Below are 19,665 nucleotides of genomic sequence, written 5' to 3' on the forward strand. Positions count from 1 at the left end.
GAATTGAGGGGGGGACACAAATATGCAGACCATAGCAGGGCCTCACTCTTCTGATGAAAAACTATCCTTGAGGATAAATTCACAAATTCAGAGTAAGAGAGCAGGAAAAGGCGTTACAGATCATCCCACCCTATCTTATCCAGCTTCTTAGAGAAGCTATTTATTTTTTCAGGTTGCCTTCAAAGCATCATGTAATCATTACTAAAATAATGGTATCTGAATGTCCTGCGCCAATTCCCAATGGAACCCCAGTGTCCTTCCCTGAGAAAAGGAAAAGGGAAGAGATCAGTGATCTCATCAGGCATCACTGAGAATTCAGAATCCTGGTAAGACAACGAGCAGAAAACTTAGAGTAGATTCCTACTCTAAGGAATGAATAGGAAGGATTCTTTGTCTTCGGTCTTTGGAACTAGACAAAGAGAAGTAAATGCTGACAGAATTACCTTTCCCAAAGAGTTCTATTTGAGCCCACAGGTTCAAATAGAAATACCAACGCAAATATTACCAGCAAAGAAAACTGCAGAGAGGAGCACAGGTAGGAGGAGAGGGCACCAATAATGCAAGAATCTGAACAGAAGGACCTGTAAAAGAAAAAGCAGGGACTTTCTGAAGACATTTTTGGGTGGAGGGTGATGATGTAAATGGCAAATAGACTGTAAGAAAAGCCAAAGAATGCTATGTTAAGGAACTGTAGGACATTTGAAGAAAAATGGAGAAAATACACAAAAAGCAAGAGTTCCTTCAAAAGTATGTAACAAGAAAAAAATGCATTTAACAAGGAAGATAGGGAACCAAAGATATAAGAACACAAAGGACGACAATGGATTATTCAAAACAGAAATGTTAATAATCTATTTGAGTTAAATGTGATTTTGTAGCATTAGCTCATATAGCAATTTCACTTCTAAGGAGTCACCAAAAGCTACTGCTTTAAAGAGACACTATTTTCTGACTCTGCTTACATTCACTTAATTCTCCATTCTTTCTCCTCTCACTTTGACTTCTATTTAGTTATGCACTTACTTAAGATTGTATTTTTTCTCAGCAATATGTGGGCTTCAGGAAATAACAGAAGTCAAAATGAGAGGAGAATGTATAAATGAATAGATGGATAGACAGATGAATCAGAGTTAGGCAGAGTCAGAAAAGTACTTAGAAATACTAAATATAAAATCAACTCTGCCCAAATTGCAAAATGTCAATCGTAATACCTAAAGAATCACCAAACAGCAATAAAGAGAAAATCCCACATTCAAGAAGGAGAAAAGTAGCAGCCATTGGGGAATTAGGGACAGATAACAGGCATGGGTGAAAAGAAAGGAGGCAACTTGCCAACCCTAGAAAAGGAAAGAATAAATTTACACATAGGCTGCAGGGGAGGGTGGTAGAGAGCGAATGGGGTCTGACCACCTCACGGTATTGTGGGCAGTGATCAGCTTCAGGACGTCTCCTTACTGCATATGCTAAAAACTATTAAAGAAGGAAGGAAAACTGCACAAACTTAACCTCAGTACCAGCATTATTATCTCATGCAAGCACTTTTCTCAGTATCCCTAAACAGGCAGACATTCTAATACATAAGTTATGGTTTTCAGTAAGTGTTTCCTAGTAACCTGGTTCATTCATCATGTATTAGTTTGTGGAACCGAAAGGTTAATGCTAGAAAGATCAGGATCTCTTTGGTTCCCTGCCCTGACTTAGTTAAGATGTGTAACTTGTATAAATATAACCACTTCCTGTCCACTGAACAAAACAATTAATGGACTGGGTATAGTTTCCAAGATGGTTTAAGGGCAGAAACCAACGTGGCCATGTCTCACTGCAGTTCACTTTAAAGAAACAAAAGAGACAAGAAAATATAGAATATCACTATTTTGTTGAATAACGGTCATTCTTTCTTCATATAACTTTCTTCACCCACAAATTGTAAATGAAACACTGGGAAAGGAATGTGCTTCAAAATGGCTCTAAAACAAGAGATCTATCACAAATACCTTCAATTCACTATTAACAAGTAATGTGTAGACTAGGCCATTTTGGAAGGAAAAAATTAAAAGTGATATGGTGTTATGAGTTTAGAAGCATCCAGCATTCAGAAAAGAATGGAATCTACAGAAGAAGTATCAATGAAAAAAGGAATAAGAATAAGAGAAAGAAAAAAGAAATGTAGCCCGAGATCCCAATGACTTTCCAGGGCTGGTTCCAAGAGCTAAGGAGGTCCAGGAACACTGTCTTCATTTTCCTCCAACAAATCAAACCTTTTTGCTTAAGCTAGTTTGTGTGGGTTTCTGTTACAGCAATACAATAATCCTTGACTAAACACTAAAAATCTAGCCTCACATATTTTGAAGCATCTCATTTACTTCTTTTAATAGAAAATTTCATATACTTCCAAGAATTCAAATTAGAACACAGCTTTAAAATTGAAATCAAACATATCAAGTTCTCTCCTGGTTCAAACACAGCATCTCAGTGTCAAAACAACATGCCTTGCTCCATCATTAAGTCATTAATGCAATAAACACTTATTGAGCACTTACTGTTTGCCAGATACTGTATTTAAGAGAATAGGAAAGACAGAGTCCCTGCCACCAAGCAATTTATATTTTAGTAGGAATTTCAAACAAAGAAGAATCAGAAGTCTCCCTACTCCTTCCCTTGCCACACCTTTACAGTTACTCACAAACACCACTTCGGATAGAACTGAAGACTTTATAAGCTTCAAGTACTGGTTCACGCAACTCATCAGTTCCTACAATCTTCCACCTCTTCTAAACAGTAAATGAAAGTGCAAAGGTGGGCCACTAGGGTTTTCTCTCACCACAGTGGGTGATCAACTTCAGGGCCTGGGGAATACAGAGAAAAGCCTGAGTATGGGTCCAACTCTTAAATACATCTTACCCTCTTGCCCCCACCACCACTGCCACCTTGGCCTGAAGGCAATGCAAAACTATGAACACACCCGTACCACCCACCACCTCAGAGCAGTATCACTGACATCTAAAAATATAACCTATAATTTTAAACTAAAATCCACCATCTTTCATTACTTGTACTTATTCCGAGGTTCACTAAAACACTGAGTCACAAGAATCCTAAAGGAGTGTATTAAAGAATTAGCAACTGGCCCCACTTACTATAGGGCTCTCTCTTCATGGTAGAAACACATTCTGCAAAAAAAAAAAAGGTATTTAATAATCACCAGTCAATAGAGGCCAAGACTTCTCACAGTTAATAGGAACTGACTACCTAGCTAAATCTTCACATTCCTGCAAATCCAAATATGTATCCCTTAAAGCTGATGGCTGGCAGATTTAGATAGAAAGATGCCGAATTGGTTTGAAACATTTCAAAATTAAGGTTCTCAGAAACCAAATCAGTCAAAAGGACAGCACTAGGAATAAGTGATACATGCTCTCTATTTACCTAAAAGTTTTAATTCACTGGACTATAGATAAACATCCTTATACACAATCATCCGGTCAGCATCCTGGAAAAAATATCATTACGCCAAAGGTTAAGCAAGTTTATATAGGCTATCGGGTGTAAATGTTTTCAATGATTACTTTTCCATGACAAAACGAATTGCCTTATTGACTTAGAAAAATAAACAGTAATGCCTAACTTGTACCACTGCCCTGATTTCTTGCCAAACTTAACCATACCAGATATATTTCAAATAAACAGGTCAGATAATCTATAACAGAGTCCATCTGGTAAATTAATAATCCATACAACCACTTTCAAACTTAAATCCCCAATCAAGAAAATAATTTTTCAGATCAAAACTTTTGATTCACAAATGCTCTCTGTATATCAAGAGAAAGTTTTCAAAGCCCTTTAACTGTTTTTATATAATAAGCTTCAAATTCCCCGTGCATGGGGTCCAACTAGTGTCAGGAGTCCTAAGGAGAACTAATCTCAGAGATACTCAAAAAAACTACTGTAGGGGTCTATGGACCCTGGGACTCTCCCTATGGAAAGGCCACAAGAAAGCCCCTTTGTTGTGAATAAAATATAAATTTGGAAAAGGTTAAAAAAAATGCCCCACCAAATATGTATTACATCATGTGCTATCAGCAAAATGTATTTTACAGAACAACACACATATAAGCTATAATACTAATAATAGAGTTATTATAAAGGTCAAGTATTCCATGCTGTACTGCTTCTTTTTATTTTTTTGAGACAGAGTCTCACTCTATTGCCCGGGCTAGAGTGCTGTGGCATCAGCCTAGCTCACAGCAACCTCAAACTCCTGGGCTCAAGCAATCCTCCTGCCTCAGCCTCCCGAGTAGCTGGAACTACAGGCATGCGCCACCATGCCTGGCTAATTTTTTCTATATATTTTTAGTTGTCCAGCTAATTTCTTTCTATTTTTTTTAGTAGAGACGGAGTCTCCCTCTTGCTCAGGCTGGTCTCGAACTCCTGACCTCAAACAATCCTCCCTCCTTGGCCTCCCAAGTGCTAGGATTACAGGCATGAGCCACCGTGCCTGGCCTGTGCTGCTTCTTTTAAGCACTTATAATGACAAAAAAAATGAGGAAAATAAAACATTATGGAAAACGTTGGTTTTGATGACATCCAGAAGCAAAATGTCACCACTGTAGGCAAACTGCTAAAGGTTTTAGGAATTAAGACAAAGAGAAACGAAAATGTTTATAGAACTCCTTTGGTTCACTGCTGGTTCACTGCTGTCTCCTTATGAAGATGGTATAAACTATTCATTTTTCTAATATATCATTTTGGGAAGCAACAAAAAAGCTCTATGTGTACAGTCAATGCAAAATGAATATATGGCCTGAAATTATGGTGCCAACATAAAAGGGTCGGCTCAATATGAACTACAGATCCAGTAAGATGGGATGATTTATTTTGCCTCCCCTGGACACAAAAACTGAAACATCTGCTTCTTCTAGCACTAACTACTCCTATGATTTTAAGCAAGTCTTTTCAACTAAAGATCCTCCTCTCATTATGCATTTCATGGAAAATCTGATAGATACTGAGTATCTTAGAATGAATTATATACCAATTGAGCATCTGTAACAGAGCATCCCAATAAATCAAATAACATCAAAATAGCAATAAAGATCTTTTGGCTTATAAAAAAAGTAAACATACAAGAATGACATCAACTCACTAAAAAAATTTATTTTAAAGATCTCATTCTCAAAGGACATAAAAGAAGTAGTAGCAATCAAGTCAGCCCTAAGCTTAGGAAATGTAATCCTGAAAAGGCAGTATGATTACAATGTTCAAGGACAGGTTCACATAGTTTTTTCTCTGTAACATTGATAATTTTTTCTTCTTATTGAAACCACAAAGTAATTGATTACCCTAATGAATATACAGATTTTCTTCAACATGAATGTTGCTTTTGAAAAGCAAACTAATCCTCTGAGAGAAAGCTCTGACAAAGCCTTCCTTCAAGCAAGTTTCCAGCAGCCAGGGGGATATGTGAGCCACTGGGCAGTTTGCAAACATGTGGTTAAAAAGTCCAGAATTTAGCCAGTTCTGACAATATTTTAAAAGGTTTTCTACAAACCTAATTTGCACATAAGTCCATTCATGATTTCAGTATGAATAAGGGCCAAATGTCCTGATAATTGAGATTAAGAATCTCGCGTTTTTAAAACTTATTCTTCTTATTCCAGCCCAAGAATCAACTTCTATGTGTCACTGCATGATATTTTTTCTCCCTGAAAATGAGAAAATTAAATTTTCTTCATTTCCAGCCAGGGGCCACTCAAACAAATCTAATGGGTGTAGACAGCATTTCCTGCCTACTGCAAGGAAATAATGGGATTGCCATTATTAACATGGCCCAAGGCATGCACTGAGGTGGGGCACTGAAGAAATTGACCTTTAATTTTCATCAGTTAGCCTGCACTGACTGCCTGGTTTTACAAAAAGAAAAGTGGGTGTTATTTTTTCTCCAGCATTAAGGTCTAAGTCTAACACTGGCTCATTCACTCTCATGGAGCAAGACAGGCTCCAATTCCTATTATCCTTTCCATTCAACTGTGTTTATGTCTAGAAAAAACCTGCCAGTAAACAACCAGCTGAAACTCAGTTTTGTTTTTCTTCTCTTTACTTTTTTGGAGATAGGCTTCCAATCTACAAGGAGTTGGTGAGGTGTAGGCACTTCTAAAAGCAGAGAAAACTACTCTATTCATTGACACCTCCACCAAATGTCCTGTCATTTTAAAGAAACACACATCCAACAATGAGCAGCAAAGGTAGCTAAGATTTCTAGAAATACTTCAAGGTCTTACCCTGCCAGGCACTGTTTCCAGCAGTGGCACCTTTACGCTATTACCAAGATGAAGAACACTGTTTGAGGCGGTGACCCAGAGATTAAAGGCAGATCTTAGGAGCCCCATGGTTTCACCCACTAATGTCAAGGCCTGATTTCTCTTAAAAACAGAACAACATCCACAAAAAGGGAGAAGGAATGGGAGGGAGTGACTCTCCTTTATTACAACTGTCCTTTGATCCTAGACTTAGGAGAGGAAACAGAGCTGTCATATATCTACTTAAAAAGGGACAACCTCTCTTTAAGGGGCCAGGGAGGAAGAAAAATATTGGTTGAAGTAGCACTTGTAGTAACTAAGTACTGCTTGGCATTCAGATGTGCTCTTTTCCCCCAAGTGCTTTTTATATATATTGTTTCATTTCATACCCACACTACCTTACTAAGATAAACAGCTCAAGCATGACATTAGGGATGAGCTGGAAAGCTGTCATTTGAACAAGGACATTCAAGGAGTCAATGGTAAGGCCAAGACAAAACTGATGGCTAGCATTCACATATACTTCTAAAGTAACTGAGAAATTTTTTTAAATAATTATCATCCAATTAAGAAATACACCCAACAATTAAATCTGTCTGTAGTCACAGAGTAAAGCAATAAAATAAAATAGCAGCTATCATTCACTAAGCACTTGTTCAAAGCACTATGCTGAGCCAAACAGTCCTAACAAGACATTGAGAGATTGAGCAATTTAACCAGAGTTAGAAATTTGCACAATAGTCTCAAACTCAGATCTATTTCCACAGCACTTGAGCTCAACCATCCCACTATAAATGATGATTTAAGGATTTACCTTCTTGAGAAAAATATTAATTCCAAGTGAGTAGTTTCCCATGCCCCCCAAATACGAAAACTGTATGTGATAATCTATTATTTCTGGATAAGGACTAAAGAATATCCAAGAAGAACAGTCTCTCTGAAGGGATGTTTCCTTTTAATCTAACATATCTTGCAATGCAACTTTCTAGAAAATCATTCTGCACTTTTTTATTAAAAATATTATGAAAGGTATTTCTTGGATAAAACTGAAACTTATTGAAGATATACAAATACAGCAATCTGTGTTAAAAATATACTTTTTAAAAAAGGTTCTTCATTAATCTGCCAAGCAAGACATCTGACAGCAGGCTAGAATTGTCCCTCTATTGAACTCACCAATGACTCAGTGGAAAGTAGAATTTGGAAAACTTGCCATCCCACATGAAACACAATCGGAACAAACTCTCTCACCTTCCTTGGTGCTACACCCTTCTCAAGCCCTCTCCTGCCCGTTCTACTCGCTTCTATACTGCCCCTGCTCCTCACAAAGGCAGGAAGAAAAACTTGCAACTAGAAAGTTAACGGCAAACACTCAGGCCCCAAAATTATACTAAATGAGATGAAGCTAAAATAATCCATTAGAAAAATTTATTTCAACCCTCTATTCTTTCTCTTTTTAGCCAACTAGTGTGCCCTGATAGGTTTGAACAAACTCTTGAGAACACTGAACTAATTTAAGAGGACTAGAAAGTGAAACATAAATAAGAAGTGACATTGTTTCCATGTTTAAACTAAGCATAACAAGCAAATGGTAAAAACTAAAAAGCTATGCTTGAAAATTATTCAGATTGCCACAGGTGTCAGTAAGATCTAGTTAAAGCTACAGGACAGTAATCACATAGCAAGATTAAAATATGTCCAAAATCAAATAAAACTGAAAATAATTATGTTTCTTCATTACTAAAGAAATTTTATGATCAACTAAGATAGCTATTGCCAAATAAAACATGAAATAAAATATAAGCTTTAAAAATTGCTGTCCATTTCTTCTCCCCCACCTCTCTTTTAAAAAAAGACATTTTTAGATACAAACTTATTTCCTTTCTCAGAGACTCAAAGCTACTGATTTTATAATAATTTCCTTGAAAACAAGTGTTCATACACAGGCAACTTTTGGTATCCCTTAACCAAAACTGATTAAATAAATCTCCACCTCTAGGTGATGGTGGTGAACATGTGTAAGGTTAGAGAGAAGAGAGTCCTTCTGGTGCTGACGCACGACCAACAATCCCTGAAAGCTGGGCTAAGGCAAAGGCTTCCCCGGCCCTCAACTGCAGAGGGAGGGGCACGTGGCAGCCCAGCACTGAGGACCAGGTCTCTGGGGGTGCTGCCCGTTCATGGGTGTTTTACCTTTTACAGCCTCCCTCCTGAGGCAAAAGAGAAACAAGAGAAGTTGGTTCTAACAGTCCTCACCATTCTGTGGAAATACAATCTCCAGAGAACCACATAGCTCCTTCTGGACCACAAGGAATATTTCTGTGAAGAAGCCTGAAACTTTTTAGGCAATACAGCTTTAGGGGCTGCATCTTCACTTAGTCTCTTTGTCCACACCGCTCCACACAAACACAAGGAAAGAAAGCAAGTCAGGCCCTACTTCAGAGCCTTGTCCTTAACTCACCTTCAGTGAACTCACTTTCTAAAGATGGAGTAAAGAGCTAAATGATTTCTAACAAAGGAAGCATTTAGGGTTGCCAGCTGCCCAGGTTTAGCCTGGGCCGTCTGGGAAAGCACAGGCCTCCTCTGAATCCTGAGGTTACCTTTAATTAACCACAGGAGCTGCTTTCTGAGTTCTCAGAGAGGAGACACGCTCCAGTCAGCTCTGTGCTCATCCCATCCCATAGCTGCCTTTGGTACAACTCAAACCACCACAGACTATTAACTTTTAAAGAAGAGAAAGAGTTAGTTATTAGAAATAGGAGGATTTGCTTTTCCAGGTGCAAATTATAGGTGCAACATCTTACTAACTTAAATGAAAGGCACTGAAGATGAACAAAACTGTGTTACCACTAAGTGAAAAGACTTTCTTTCATAGAGTTTTTAAAGTGTCTAACTAATACCATTTCTTAACCATGCTTCAGATTTTTCCCATTCACTATACTGAGTTTCCTTATACATTACTGTCTAGGAAGTATATTTTTATTCTCTGGTTTCTCTCATTTTACTCATTCTAAGCTTGCTATTGCTATTATAAATAACAATCCATGAAAATCTCCCTCTTGGAAAATGCCCAGGATATTATTGTTTAAAAAAATAAACTTTAGGGTTTGGGGCAATCGACAGGTTGAGCATACATAAGCAACTTAGTCCTATGCTTACTCTCAGTGTTTAGCTACCGCGGCACACAAATAGATACTATACCAAGTCTGGGGATACAAATAAGACAAATAATATGAACTACTGAGAAGCAGTGCGATACAGCTGGAAAAAGTTCTGGAATCAGTTTAGGTGACCATAAGGTTTTTAATGTTTTTGAGCACATCTTCTAATCTTTGAAACATCTACGGGCACGTGGCATGTACCAGCTTCTGCTGTGGACACTGGAAATTACCTGTAGAAAACCAGAAAAAATATCTACCTTCCAGAGTTATTTTAATGAGTATACATATATGGAATATACTATGGATGGAACATATATCTACATGGAAGTGCCTGGCAAGTGGTAGGTGCTGGAAAGTTGCTGGTCACTATCACCATAATTTACATCTATTTGTGGTTAGAGTGTTTGAAAGCACAGTGCACAAGTGTCCTCATTTCTATATAAAACTGCCAATAGCTGGCCATTGTTCTACCCCACAGAATATGATGATAAAAACCTTCATTCAGTTCTGCCCTACCTCCTAACTAGAGCCCCCTGACCTCCTAAGCACTCTTCTCATCTCACTTTTTTCCAGCCATTAGATCAAAACCCGTAAAGGGATGGATTATCAAGAGGGCTAACTCAAGTCTTGAGTTCTCCACACTTGGCTGATCATATCACTCACCTGAAACACTTGATAAAATAAAGATTCCCAGGTCCCATCACAGACCTACTGAATAAGAGCCCCATGAGCCACCCCCCTCCAAATATATAGCCCTGGGAGATTCTTCTCTTAGGGTTTAACTCTCTCTGCAAGCTGAGGTCATTCTCCCCGAGTTCCGTGGCATGCTCTTTCCCCCTTCTGCAACACTCTGGCCAGTAGTCTAGCAGAATCAGGTCTCTCACTTGGGCCTCCAACATCTCAGCTAGGCACATGTGGGGGTTTGAGGGGTGTCTGTCCCTTAATCTCTCCTTTCTAGAATTTCACTACAAAAGGATCATTTAAAAGTACCACACATCTCTGAAAAGTGACCTTATTTAAAAAATAATTCTCTTCATTTGTAATCAGAACTGGTTCCAATAAATAAGGAAAATGTACATAATTGAGGGCCATATTTTTAGGTAACAGAAATAGAAGCTACTTGTTCAAATTTTCTAAATAAATTGGCAATCTAATAGAGACATTAAAAAAGCCCATGTATTCTCTGGAGAATTTTCATTTCTTTAAAATAGTAATAAATAAAAAGCTAGGTTTGTGCTGAAGGTGACTCATGCCTTTGTTTTCATTTGTTTAATTAAATATTTATTAGTTCCCTATCAGAAAAAAACTCAAGAAAACCATGAGAAAACAGAAATGTCTATAGTACAGTCCATGCTTGGACGAGGTTAACATGGCAGAAGGCACACTGATTGAGTGCCTGAGCACAGGTACTAAGTTTAACACAGTAACCATATACGTTGTATTTAACTCATTCTTAGTTTTGAGCCCAGGGACTCGTAAAGCATGTGTAACTCACACATCTCTTTACCCTGGGAGCCCCTTGAACTATTTTTCAAGTCACATATAACTCACTCAGAAAAAACAATAAAAAAATAGCAAATTTTTCATTAAATTAGAAAGGATCATTTTAGTTTCGAAGTTTTTATTTTATTTTTGTAATAAAACACCCAAGGCCCCACAGAAAAAAATTTTTTTTCTAGTGTGGCAGTCAATGTGTTAAATGGCACATTCAACCTGGGAATCCAGCCATCCAATGAACATTTACTATGTACCCACCATGAAAGACCCTAAGTTAAATCAGTAATCATCCCTACACTCAAGTAAGGGAGACAAGGAGACCATCAGACAATGATGAAAGGACAAATGTTCCGAGAAGTGCAGATAAAATGCTAGGAGAAATTTAAGAAAATGATGATAAATTATCTAAAATAATGATTCTGGAATATAATGAGGATATGCAAAGAAGAAAAGGAGATTATTTTCTTTTCAGTAGGCCAAAATCAATAAAGAGCACTCTAAACACAATGTAATAATTCTTCCTATCTCTCCTAGATAAGAAAAGACTATGACTCTCAGTACCTTTTGATATCAGTTAGTAATGACGTTATCTCCAGAGAAATTAGTAGGCCACAAAAATGACAGCCACGTTATGAAAGTTCAGTTAGTACAGTTATATCAAGCCATTTATATATACAGCTGTGTGCATACACACATACTATAGAGTATATATACTATATACACACGCACATACTCTGTACATAGAGTATACTATGTATACACGCACACACAATATAAACAGAAAATATACCCATAGAGATAGTACACACACACATTACTATCACACCCCTGCAACTTCACACTGTTTTCCAAGAGTTCTGGAATGAATGACAAATACTTTATGGTAGTACCTGGTATGTAACTTTCCCTATAATTTATTCATATATGCCTTTAAATCTTTCCATTACTTTTATCTGATTTTTTCAGTATTCCTAATATGTACTTTACATGTGATGTTTAGCTTTATATTCCATTACTTAATGAAAATCTCACCCCATTTTTTGATAAGTGATTCAACTAAATTCAACATCAAATACTTCAGAAGAAAAAAATGCAGAGAACAGCAACTGCTATATAATTATTAGATACTAGAAACAAATTCAGATGAATAAAAAAGAAATATTATGTGTTTTCACTCTATCGCCTTTATAATCTGGTTTCATACAGTCTAAGGAACTGAAGAATTTTAGCACCTAATGTATTTCAAACATGAGTACTAACTCATCTGACTTAGACCATTTCTCCTAAGTGGAAATCAAAGTTTTACCTCAAGTACTAAAGATGACAAAAGTGAATAAAATGTTTAAAAGTTAGAAAATGTGACATCCAATTGTACATCTACGCCCTGATTTCTAGATGATTCACTGTGATTCAAGATAGATTACTTTGTGTGCTTACATGATTAATAAACTACCTGATTCATCTAAATATTAAACTGCTTGTTTTCCCTCCAGAGATCTACTACTTTTAAACATTTTCCTCTTAAATTCAAGTCAGTTAATAAAATAAGGAAATTCTCTGATCTCCAAAAAATGGCCTAAAGGAATCTCCCTTTACACTGCAATAGGAGGATGAGAAAAAAAATAACTGTATCTATACACCTGCCTGGAGTGGATCAAGGGAGGAAAAACAGGCAAATGGAGATTGTGTGGAATAAATCTTCAATGTGTTTTTTGCATTTTTTCATTGTCATAAAATAGACATAACAAAAAATGTACATTTTAACCATTTTATGCATGCAATTTAGAGGCATTACATACATTCATAATGTTGTACAACCATCAGCACTATTCATTTCCACAACTTTTTCATCATCCCAACCAGAAACTACTCTGTACCCATTGAACACTATCTCCCCATTCTCCCTTCCCCCAGCCCTAGTAATCTCTATTCTACTTTGTTTCTACAAATTTACATATTCTAGGTACCTCATACAAGTGGAAATATACAATACTTATCCTTTTGTGTCCGGCTTATTTCACTAAGCGTAATGTTTTCAAGGTTCACCCATGTTGTATCATGTATTGGAATTTTATTCCTTTTTATGGTTGAAAAATATTCCATTGTACACATACACCATATTTATCCATTCATCTGTTGACAGACACTTGGGTTGTTTCCAACTTTTAGCTTTTGTTAATAATGCTGCTATAAACACTGGTGTACTCAAAAGTATCTGTTTGAGCCCTGTTTTGGGGGAATATATATGTAGGAATGTAATTGCTGGATCATATGATAATTCTGTTTAAATTTTTGATGAACTGCAAAACTTTCCTACTGCAGCTATACTATTTTACATTCCCAACAGCAATACACAAAGGTTCCAATTCAATATATTTTTAAGTATTCTGATTCACCAACTCAGAATAATATTTACCTGTTAATCGGATTTTTCCTGATAAGAAAAACCATGGTTTAAAAAATCAGAACAGCATTATCTAAAGATTTTTATTATTTTCCTCTTAACTGATTTAAACAATAGAAGATAAAGAATGAGTTTTAAAAAAACTTTAAAATATAAGAGAAAATGGAGCATAGTACCCTAAAAATATGTTAAGTATCCTCTAAGTACAACTTGTACTATAAAAACTGGTCAAATCTGACCCCTAAGTAGTCACATACTAGAAAACCTCATATCTGTGTAACTAGATAGAAAATGTAAAATATCCTGAGTTTTCTTTTAATTTTCCTCTTATTACTAGGAAATTCATACAGTACCTGGAACTAAGCTGCCCAGGAGAGACTTGCTTTAGCTAAAGTAGAGGGGGATGTGTAATTGGCTTATCTAAATACTAATCTCAGAACTTCCCACAGCTCTGACCAAAGGCAGAGGCAGGAAGAGATAGGCAGCTAAAAGCAATAATGATGTTCTTAAACCTTTAACACCTGCTCTTACCAATCTGCCATCAAATGCTTACAGGTAACAAAAGAAATTAAAAAGTAGCAAAATGAATGTCAACAGAAAAACTCCAAAACAAAAGCATAGTTGGCATCTACTAGTGGTGTGGAGTGGAGTAGGGTGAGGGAGGTGGATACTGTGCTTATCGTTGTAATTTATATTGCAAGTCAACAATAGCAGTTCTAACTGTTGCTGGTAAACTATTCCTAGTTCACGTGATGGCACTCAGTAAATCAACATTTCACAGCAATTCACATAAAGGACCAACTTTACAGGGGGCTCCCGTATCTCTCTCTATGGAAAGCCCAGCAGCGGAACCAGCTTCAACGCGCTGTGCATTTTTATATTGCTTTTAAGTAAACTGATTTTCCAAAGGTGCTTAAAAGTGGTTTGTTCTTTTAATTGGGTAAATATTCCTCTTATGATCTATTCAAACTTCTGATGTTTACAGTAAAACCTTTTCATATAGAATAAGAAGCCAAACTTTATCCTAGCCTTGCCGGGATCATTTCAAATTCTTAATTAGTTACATCCAGAACAATGGAGTTATTTTTAATAGAGACCCCTCTGTCACAGGCTGCAGGGAATCTTTAGACCCTTAAGAATAAAGTACATCATTTTATTTCCTGGGATTTGGGAATCTTCAATTATTTTTAAAACATTCTACATTTGTTCATGTATAAAAGACCACTTTCTACACAAGTATTTCAACAGAAAGCTTTTCATAATTGTTAGTATTATATCAATCTAGTTTAGGTCAATTTTTCTGACCGGTTGCCTTTAGAAGAATCTTTATTACTTCTTCCAGGGTCAAAACAAGTATGTATCCTTAAATTCTAATATAATTTAGAAGCCCTAAAGTCTAATATAAATTTAGTTTCTAAATACAGCCTAAAGGTGTTCCAATTTTAATATTCCTCAAATTTCAGAAGGGAACAAAGAATTGAAGTTGCCACCACCATCCTGCCCTAGGAGTTTGGTAGTAGACACTGTTCTTCACACAATATTCCAAACATATTAGCAAAATATCCCTGTATGTGAATAGAAAAATGCCTTACCTTGGCCCAAAAAAGTCAGCACACAGTAGAATATTGTGTTAACAAAGAACCTAGTCCAGTTCTCAATAAATGCATTCTGAGTCAATAAACAAGTGAATGAAATAAAATTACATTTTAAGCTCAAATATAAACATTTAAAGCAAGACATTTTAAACACTGATACTTACTAGAACCTCAAATTATTCTAACACCATCTTACTAAAATCTTCCTCCACCTCCAGTTATTTAAAACTGACAAGGAGTTTTAATGATATTATAAAAACAAAACACATTAGGAGCCAATGCCTGAACCCACATTGGGTATCGCCAAGGACGTCAGAAATTCCGATCCAGCACTTACAGAATACGCTAAACTTACATATCTCAAATGGGGACAAAAGGGAGATTCAAGGATCGGTCCATTTTCAAATTGAGAAACATCCCCACCTGTAGATGGCTGATCACTACAGTCTACCTTATCTGATTTATACTCGGTGGTTTTAAAAACATTCCTGACCCCAATCCCCTAACCAACATACCTTCAATCTCTATGGACTGATCCTTGACATTAAACCTGCACCATAAACATCTCTCCTCCAGGTAAAGCCCATGATTAGAGAGTGGACTCGTATTGGCTGTTCCTTGCAAAGTGCTCAAATACCTCCCTGGTAGTCTAGCGGTTGGGCGGAAAAAAAAGTGCTCAAGTACCAACAAGTCATCCTCCCACATGGGCCTATGCTTGACTTCTACAGAGACCTGCCTCTGTCTAGCCACAGTAAGTCAAGCATGCTCTGCCTCTTTAAAACACAGTAATGCCATACTGTATATTCTGAGGCAAAAAATAAATACATGTGTTTATGAATATTTTACTGTATTCAAAGACACTTAGTACTAAAGAACAAAGCTTCTCTTCAACCACCTAAGTGCATTCTCAACAGCTGTAAGAGTGAGAATTAAGGTTTTCTTGAAAATAATGTTTTACCACACAAAAATCTCACTTAATGGATTAACCTCATTAACGTGAAGAAAGGGCAATTGTGATTTCTAAAATAGAAACCCAGGTAGGTTACAAAGATTATCCTACACTGAAAATATGATTCTTTTCCATTCTTGGTGCAATTGTTGAAAGCTCAAATAATAGGCTTACTAAAATAACATACAAGGACTAAAACCTTATGCCTCTATCATTTAGTATTGGAAGTTCCTCTAAGAGACTGCACTTTTTCCCCTTCATGGCAAGAATGACCCAGAATCAAGCCAGACTGGCCTGTCCACTTCAGCAATGCTAGGCTAACTATACACTAACTTCCTAAAAACATGGATATGGGACAACTTATGTACAGTACAACTTTTGAGAAGTCATGAATCAACTATTCCACTAGGAGTGAGGAGAAAATAAAACACAGCAATCTAAAGCTTAAAGCTTTTTTACTGATCAGAAAGAGCAAAATAAATTTCTGAAACTGTCCAAGCACAATTTAGAGGTCTTTGAAAACATGCAATGTAGCTTCACAGGACCAGCTCAGTTTTAAACTTTGGAATATAATGAACTATCGAGTTTGTATAAGACTTTGCTAAACACTTTTCAATACACTGACTCATTAATCCCTTCTGACAACCATTTGAAAAGGTATGGGTTATGTTTTCTCCCTATATTAAAATGAGGAAACCCAGACTAAGACTCAAAAGCTTATTTCAGCTAGAAAGTAAAGTCACTCCTTGACAGACAAAATATTGACTTCAAACTGATGATCAGATGTGGCCCTCAATCTCTGCCTAGCACTTCAACATCTTTATCTTTTAAGATTATAGTAAATTTCTCATTTGTGTTACGCACTTTGATGTCCTACAATCCAAACCACATATCATGGGTTAAATCATGTTTTCTATATTTGTCACACTCCCTAGGACACTATAATCCTATTTATAACATGGTTCTTATCCTGATTCCTTGAAAATAGTACAGTGCTCCCAATGGTCAGGAATGGGTACGAACAGGATGTTTCAGCTCGCTGAACAGTCTCATTAACTGATGCCTGACCTGTAGTTGAATTAACAATTTTCAAAGAGCTGGAGGCAATGCAATTCATATAACACTAAAATAACACAGAACAATTTAAAACTGATTTACTGACATAGATCCTTCAGGATCATATAACACTCTACAGTCAAGATTATGAACTACAATTATCCCTGGATAGTACTACAACTATGGAAGGTACAGCAGATTCAGATATATTTATACTGAACCTGGAAGTTGCCTCTTAAAAATCTAATAAAAAGAGATTACTCTATTGTATCTTTTCCTGACAGTAGCATGCCAAAAAAAAAAAAAAAAAAAAGGTATTGGGTTATTAGATATTTGTGGGTAGAACCCAATCCAGATTAAAAAATTCTTACTTTAACATGAGTTGGAATTTTCATCACTTCACACAAAATCAGAAAGTTGTTGAAATTCCTTTCAGCAAATGAAACTCTAAAATGCAATGGATTTACATTAAATTCAATAATCAGAAAATTATTTGACTATTTGACATCAAAAGGATGTCTTGCTGTTTGCTTTAATCTTACACATGTTCTTCCCAATTTATAGATGAACCCAGAGTGTTTAATATTTTAAGTTTATACTTTGATAGTAAAACAATGATTTTAATTGTCCAGAATAATTCTGCAGCTACATAAGGAAAAGTGAATGATGGTTTACCTGCCACTTATGAAGTCATTTGGAAACAACTGCCCAATGAACAGGTGAACATGGATATGAGGGGGTCATATTTTTTTCAACTGTCTATTAGTGACTTTTCATATTGCCTCCTAACTATTTATACTCCTTTATCACACTAAAATAACCAACAAGCTCTGACAACTTCTTCAGCAGTTCCTATATACAATTATTTCAACCAAAAAGAAAATGTCAATTAAAGTTTTTCCAGTTTTAACTATGACATGTTAAGCATTTTAGAAACCAAATAATGAACAAATAATGTGCTTATTTTATCCACTCTGTGGGAAAGCAAAGTTGAGCTGTAGCTTACTTAGCCTTTAAGTTCCATTTAAGAGCTGAAGGTAACTTCTGATAGTGTGGAAGAAAGAAAATTGAACCGGGAAACCTAAAAAGCAATATGATCCAGTTAAATGTGAATAGATTTGGGAGTCAGAAAACTCTACATTTCTCTTTCCCATATGGTAACCACTATCTACAAGTGGCAATTTAAGTTTAAAATAATTAAAACTTAAAATGTAGTTCCTCAGTCCGCCAGCCACATTTCAACCGCTAGGTTATATGCCTTGTGGCTGCTATGTTGGACAGCACAGATAGCACCATTTCCATCACTGAGGAAAATTCTCCTGGACAGCACTGTTGGTGGCTATGTGATCTTCCGTAAGTTACTTAATTTCTATGAAATCTCAATGCCTTGTTCGTGAAGTGTGCATAACACCACCTAAATTGAAAGACTTATTAGAATTTTAATGAGACAATATATTAAAAGTACAGGAAATAGTGCTTAGTACGCATCAGATATCCAAGAATAGCTATTAATACAAACCTGTACTGAACTTTGGTCTATAATGTTGACCCTCAACTTCCCCTTCCTGGGCCTCATTTTCCTAAACTGAAAAGTTCCGTTAGTTTTTCTGGGTAACTTCTAAGGACCCTATCAAATGCTACCATGTAAAATGAAATGTTGATCAAAAAGGGCACAAACTCTACCAAAGCTCCTAGAGCTTCTAAACAGATCCCAAGCATTCTTCCAGAAACCCCAGAAGACTGGCTCTCCAATATAGCCCATAGTCCGATGTGAGCTATTTATAAAGTCTGTCTTAAAAGATTACCGGAATATCTTTCTGAAATTGTATATTCTGTAATTAGAAGCTACAACCCCCTATTCCATGATGAGATCTTACAGTTTTACATTTCTTTTAAATGAATTCTATGTTTACAGATGAATTTTTTCTCCTAAAACCATTTAAACCAAAACACTTTAAAAGCACATGTGAGTTTAAAAACAATTTTGTAATGATTTTTTTTTTTTTTAACCAGCTATGCCTCATTCTTAGCCAGCCTATGGATGCCCCTCTGGTATCTAAACAAAGTGAGAATTGTACCCTCATGGGTGAGGTCCCTTGCAAGGCCAGAAACATGCCCAGAGACTTTACCCTCATTAACAGCTGCTCCCAGGGAGCCAGGAAATTTACTGATCCAGTAAATTTCAGAGAGTCAGCCTCCAATGAGGGGGAACCAAGGGGCCCCCCCACAAAAGGCACAAAACCAGGGCTATGGGCTGCAATCCGCTCTGGGGCGTTTCCCAGGGCCCCAGGGTCACAGTTTTAACCTGGGGGTGGAAGAGCAATCCAGAAGCAGAAATCATTACAGAGCGGAGCAATTTTGCCCAAGGCCTGAAGCCTCAAAAGAAAAGGTGTTATTCCAGAGCAGATTCCTTTTCTTCCGGGTCTGTCTGCTCCTTCTGACTCTTTGCCCACAACCACCGTGCCTCCCCTTTCCCAATGCCCCACCTCTTGCCACATTTATAAAGGAAAAAAAAGGAAAAAAATAGTAGCATATTCCCTCTCCCTTAGCTTTCCCTAGCAAGGCCTGGAAACTGGAGTAAATTCAAATCAAATTAGTTGCACATTAAAAAATAAACAGACAAGCAATCAGGGGTGCCCACCCAACAAAAGACCTCACCCGTTCCAAAATATGATTAAGCCTGGGAGGGAAGAGGGGGAAGGGAATAGAA

General features: G+C 36.7%; 1 protein-coding gene across 2 annotated transcripts in view; it reads right to left on the reverse strand.

The window, feature by feature from the left end:
- The window catches only part of FNDC3B (fibronectin type III domain containing 3B), a 329,585-nt gene that overhangs the window by 308,292 nt on the left and 1,628 nt on the right, over positions 1 to 19,665 (reverse strand). The gene's annotated exons all lie outside the window — the stretch shown is intronic.

This window comes from Eulemur rufifrons, chromosome 7, assembly GCF_041146395.1.
Source record: "Eulemur rufifrons isolate Redbay chromosome 7, OSU_ERuf_1, whole genome shotgun sequence".
Lineage (NCBI taxonomy): Eukaryota > Metazoa > Chordata > Mammalia > Primates > Lemuridae > Eulemur > Eulemur rufifrons.